We start from the raw sequence: 6162 nt of genomic DNA on the forward strand, positions 1-6162 counted from the left end.
ATCTGGTCCAACGCCATGTGAGACTAGGCTCTAAGAAAAGCTGTCTCGGGTGTGGACAAATACATTTCAAACCACTGTGCATACATTATCAGAGCTGTGTTTTTTGTTTGCATTCCGACCACAAGTATTGTGGTCAATGCAAACATGACTCCTTGTAAAAGAAGGTGTCAGTTTTGTTGCCAGATAAAAGGGTAAAAAAACAATTATCATATTTTGCTACTGGCAAAGGAGGTTCCAATGGTGTAAACACGTCCCTTCGGAGTGGGCAGGTAGGAACTTGGTTGGACAGCGCTTTCGTGCGATCCGTGTCACGCGGCGTAAGCTGCGTGGGGCGGCGCGTCACGTGGTGCTGAGCCCGCCCGAAGTGCTCTATGAAATCAAATCGAGGGCGTGGCTATGCACGACAGACAGACAAATAATCCCTGGTGGGCAGTGTGGAGCTGTTGTTCCCACCTGTAATAAAGCGTCTGTGCAGGACCGCATCGTTCAGAAACCAGATTGGGGCTCCACAAGCATTTCCTCAACGTGCCTGGCAAGGCGATGTTGAATAATTTTTGGGAGGACATTTTCTGGCACGTTGAGAAGGGAGATGTCATGGTAGTTGTTGCTGCAATCAGTGTGGTACCTGTCCTATGGTCCAGACAGTTGTAATTGTGTCATGTAGGGCAGCCGTATCGGGCAGCATGAAAAACACACACACACGGAGACATACACTCAAAGACACAGACACACGAATACACTCACACAAGGAACAGCAGCAGCATCACTACCACGCACGAGTGAGGTGACGTCTACTTGGAGCATGTGGGGGGGCTGCAGAAAGCCAAACTCCCACTATCACTACCCAGACCTTCTGACAACATTTCTATACATAGATGCTACATCTTCTCGGGGGGGGGGGGGGGGGAACAAAATACATTGAGCTACATTGTTGTTTCTACAGTTTATTATGGACAATGAAACATGTCAAGCTTTAGTTTTAAAATAGGTACATTTAGCATTACAGTTGTAGGAAACCAATGTTGGCCTCTATGTCCAGGTCACTTCTTGTATGGATGACTTACCATTTGTAATGTACGTAAACCATGATTAAAACAGCAATGTTCGACATACAAGACGGCAATAGTGGTAAGCAATTGACATTAAATAAAGAATGACGCTGAAGAACATATGATCAAGAAGTGCAATCATTCTCTAAGCATTTGACCAAACACAATGAAAAGCAATAGTTAAACCACTTGACAAGTGCCCATTTACAGATGATTCCATTTATCTGATGGCCTCGGGACCAGGTTGACGTCATGTGCTCTCGAGCAGGATATCCAGCTCTACGTTATGTAATGCCAGGCTTGTCAGCTGCCCTGGTTTTTCCAGGATCATACCCTTTTTCGGGACGGTTTCTTCACCTGAGGACGGCTGCTTGTGTTGTGGCCGAAACGTCGTGAGAATTTTATTGTTTTATTTTTATTATTTTATTATTTCCCTTCTACGTGACTACCGAAAGATCCAAGAATATGAATCCCTGCAGTTACGAAAGCTTTAAATCGAAATTTAAGTCCAAGTCTTCCTAGGAAATTAAAGTGCCTCAATTTTTATCAGTTGCCTAAGTTGGTACGCTAATCAAGACAATACATTTACGTGTAATTCTCAATTCATATGTTAATGTAAGAACATATTTCTTCTCATGATATGTCCTGGTTTTTTGTAACTCAGAAGTGACAAACCGATGACAATACAATACCGTACCCAACAAGTTCAACGACTATTCATTAGTGGCTGTACTGGAATTGAAAGTGAAATATGCATTGTACATTTATTCCGCATGTCCAAGCTTCTACACGGCATTACTCTACAGCACAACTCCAATAATCCACGGTGATACGGGAGAGAACATATCGCACAGATCCTGTAATCTGCTGCGCACTGCAACAGTCCTGCAATCTTCTCCGACGTTGTGTCCCGCAGATTATAGGAGAAATTAGCCGATTGCCGGAAGAGATGTGGATGTCGATTTTCACGGGCGGTCCCACGGATCACGGCGAGAGTAGAGCAAGCACATCGCTGGCAATCCATTAATTACAGGGATTCTTTGATTTTCTTTTTTTAGTTCTGCTGTATATTAACAGTGTTCACGGTCGCGTATGTTCCTGTGACGGCCGGCTTTTGCAGTGCAATCGTCGATGCCAAAAAATGCTTTTATTGTGCAACAAAGTGCATTGTAATATGCTGTAGTGGGGATGGGCACGCACTTACAGTATCTGTAAGGTTTATAACGGTGTCAATTTTGGACTCTTGCTCGTGTCCGCAACGTAGTTATTCTTTTGGACAACACAATTTAACGGTGGTGAGTTACAAATACGGTTTGCACATTCTCTTCCACGGACCAAACCCAGCCATATTTCTTAAGTCGCCCTAGGTCTGTCAAGACTGTGCAGGTCTCGGGTTCAAATCAATTCCTGTCACCCGAACACAGCTTGCCAGTTCCTCGACTGTGTGGGTAAAAACATCGGACAGGTGGCAACACAAGTGCCAATCGAATGGGGTCGCCGAAATGTGCTCATCCCCATTTTGGTGGCCCTGAGCCAGCTGTGTAAATTCCACATTCCTATGGTGGAGGCGAGTCTATCCAGAATTCAATCGCTCTGAACAGCGGGAAAATGGTGCTAACAGTACACGAGCACAGCACTGCACTGAGACGAACTACTGTATTGTATGCAGTTAAGCAGTATGCACTAGCGTGGAGTTAAATGCCTATGGTGTGCATAAAGTATGATGTATATAAACAACATAATATAGCTATACACTTTATTCACAAGATCAAATATATATTCTATATTACTAGCTTTCAGGAATTTATTTCTGATCAGAAGATATGTCACTCTATATTTCCACTTTGAGAAAACCACATATGCACTGTACTGTATGATATGAAATAAAATGAATATATTCATATTTGCAGTAGTACCTCATAAAAAAAAGTATGGGACAGGGGTCTTGGTGGTTTGAATTCAAGTTTGGTGGATCAGGTAAAGATGGAGATAATTTGCATGGCAATAAGGTGGATGTAGAAGGGAGGAAAGAACGTAGGTTTGACTCTCCTCTCATGCATGTGGGTTTTCTCTGGCCACTTTGTGTTTTTCCTGCTTTAAAAAAATACCCAAGAAGTTGGCTCCAAATCCCTAGCAGGACCTTCTTGAGACTCAGGTCATCCTAATGATTAAAATATACGTGACACATACAAATCACGATGCAATGAAATACCGTGCTGTATACTAGGGATATGTTCCTTGTTGGTGATTAATTTGAAAAATAAAAAAATTGGGCTTCGATACAAAATTCCGAATTCCAAAACGTGATATCAGAGGAAGTGACGTCACTTCAATGGCATCTTTTCCGTTCCGCCAATATGTTCTTCACATGGCATCACTTTTGCTTAAATTATACATAAAAACATATAAACTCAAATTTAAATCAGATTAAATGTATTATTTTACAGCTCGAAATGTACGATTCAACATTTTATTCACCGATGAACATGTATTAAAATAAACAAATGTAGTTCATAAATGATGGAAGTTATTATGAAGGCATGAAACGAAATCTGAAATTGATATCCAAAAGAATGTAACCTTAAACTGATCCCTTCTGCTTGCGCCTCTGATTAGCACGGTTGGTTACGTACGTTCCGAAAGAAATTCAACATACATACATAAACCAGTTTTAAAAGCAATGTTTAACTACAGGTCAGAAACTGGGAGATTGTTGGAGAGGATGTAAGGCCATGAGATAACTGTGTGAGAGAGGCCAAGAGACAGGCATGATAACTCGATGTGAGCAGGTGGGTAGTGGAGGCTGACGACACCATAGGTGACCACGTGCAGGGATTAAAGGCTCTGTGAGACGCAAACAGGAAGATAAAGCCAAACCCGGTTTCCGCTACACAGAGGAAGTCAACAAATGAATGCACGACTTTTGCTAATTATAACCAGCCGTCATACTTGAGGTACCACTGCATGTGCCAAACAAATTAAGCAATACATTTGGAATGACTTTTTGTAATGTTATTTTTCTTTCTTCATGCGGCATAACAAAACTCACTATGAAACAAATGTGGTGGATAATTTCAGCTGTTCAAGAGCGCTAAGAAAACCTAACACCTGGATTCTCAGGGAGGCAAGGTTACAGATTGGCTTGATTTGCATTTGCTTCGGAGAAATTTAGTTTCGATTCGTGAACACAATGCCGGGGAAGTTGGTTGCGTTTACATGGGCGCAATTACCTTCAAGTGTGTTTTTTTTAATTAAGAATCGCAAACTACCAACGTTAACACTTTACAAAGGTAAGTACACAAGGACATGGTAGGGTTTAGAGGTAATCGCTGCTGATGCCTTTGACGTCACCACACATCACCTTCACTTCTTTCCTTCTGCTTGATTCCCTCCACTCTTGCACAGTTGACCACTTGAATTTGAATGCCTCCTCTTACACTGTCACTCACACCATCTGTCTGTTTGCAGACTTTCTACTTTTTTTGCCAGCCTTTGAAAGGCCGCTTCAAATCTCATGGTAACCTATCCTACTTCACCATGTACATCTACCCCATTCCATTGTAACCTCCTCTTGTTTCTTAGCCTATCATCCAATGAAATCCACAGCAGTGTATCAAATGCAGGCACCTATTTTAAAGGCCAGATTTATTTTCTCGTAAAAAAATACTGATCCACATATGAACCTTATCGCAGGACCCCGGGGTCCAATAAGCCACCGGCTCTCGCATAAACTGCATTGCGACATAATTGTATGTCTGTTGAAGGCGAACGATACGGGAATCTATTACTCTCGACGAGCTCTGCACGATGCGCTAATCAAAATTTTGTATCTTCTGCGCATTCATCCTCGCTGTGCTTGGACGACACGACAACAGAATGATCCGTGCCAGGTGGGTCGCAGCGTTTATGTGTACGGTGGGACGGAGTTGCCAAAAATAAATTAATTAAGATTTTGACTTCCGTGTATTCGGGACCCCAGGGTCCCGCCATAAGGTTCATTTGTAGATACAGCATAACGCATATATTTGTTTTTTAAAATCATCAACTATACCGAAGTTATGTTTGTCAAACCAGAGACCAAGTTACTTTAGCTACATTCCAGGATACTCGGTGGTCAGTTTTGGTGAGACCAGGGATTTCAGCAATGCTCGCTCAGTGCTTGGGTTGCAGGCATTGCTTTCCTTGACCACCTAACTACCTTGCTAATCAATAAATAAGGAAAACATAAAAAGTAACTCCTCTTGATGCTGCCCAACACAGTGAAATCTCGTTATAATGCCACACAAAGATGAACATACTCTTTACATTGACGTATACTATATAAAAAAACATCCCCAGCATATTTACGATATATAACGTTAATTTTTTTTTTATCAAACTAAAGTAATTTACATGAACGTGCGTTTCAGATTAATGTAATTTTGAAGCTATGATCATTAGTGTAACTGATTGCTGCAAATTATGGCCTATTCATTATAAATCTTACACGATCCTATTTTTACTTTACCAGGTAAGTCCCACTGAGCTATATCGCTTTTTTCAGAAGCCACCTGGCCACAAACGATATCTCAATGAAGTAGCTTATTGCCTGGAAATGTATTGCAGCCAAATACTAGAAACGCATGTTTCTAAATATGGAAGGAAACACTGGAGGACCTGGAGAAAAAATCCACACGACCACGGGGAGAACATGCAAACTCCAAATATATAGGCGTCAGGTTCGTGATCGAACCCACAACCTCCTACATACCAGGTGAGGGAGTCAACATCTCGCCACTATTCTAGCATGGCCCTGCTGCCAAGTCGTCTGGTGTTGCTCTGTGATCCCCGTGTCCATGCTATTTGTGACGACCCATCATGCAACACTCTGCCACATATTTTTTTTGGTGTTTAGGTTGTTGTCCTTCCCCGGCACCTCCGATTAGCACGGTTGCCTATGTACGGTGCGAAAGAAGTTCAACATACATCATAGCACAAGTAGCGCTTTGGACCAATTTACTTTCTCTTGAGTGTATTAGTCAATCCAAGGCAAACAAACATACGAATTAGTCAGGTTGAGAAGTTTAAAACAGATAGCAATTACTAAAGTATTTGCATCGTAAAGTTGTACAAT

Source organism: Lampetra fluviatilis, chromosome 8 (assembly GCF_964198595.1).
Source record: "Lampetra fluviatilis chromosome 8, kcLamFluv1.1, whole genome shotgun sequence".
Lineage (NCBI taxonomy): Eukaryota > Metazoa > Chordata > Hyperoartia > Petromyzontiformes > Petromyzontidae > Lampetra > Lampetra fluviatilis.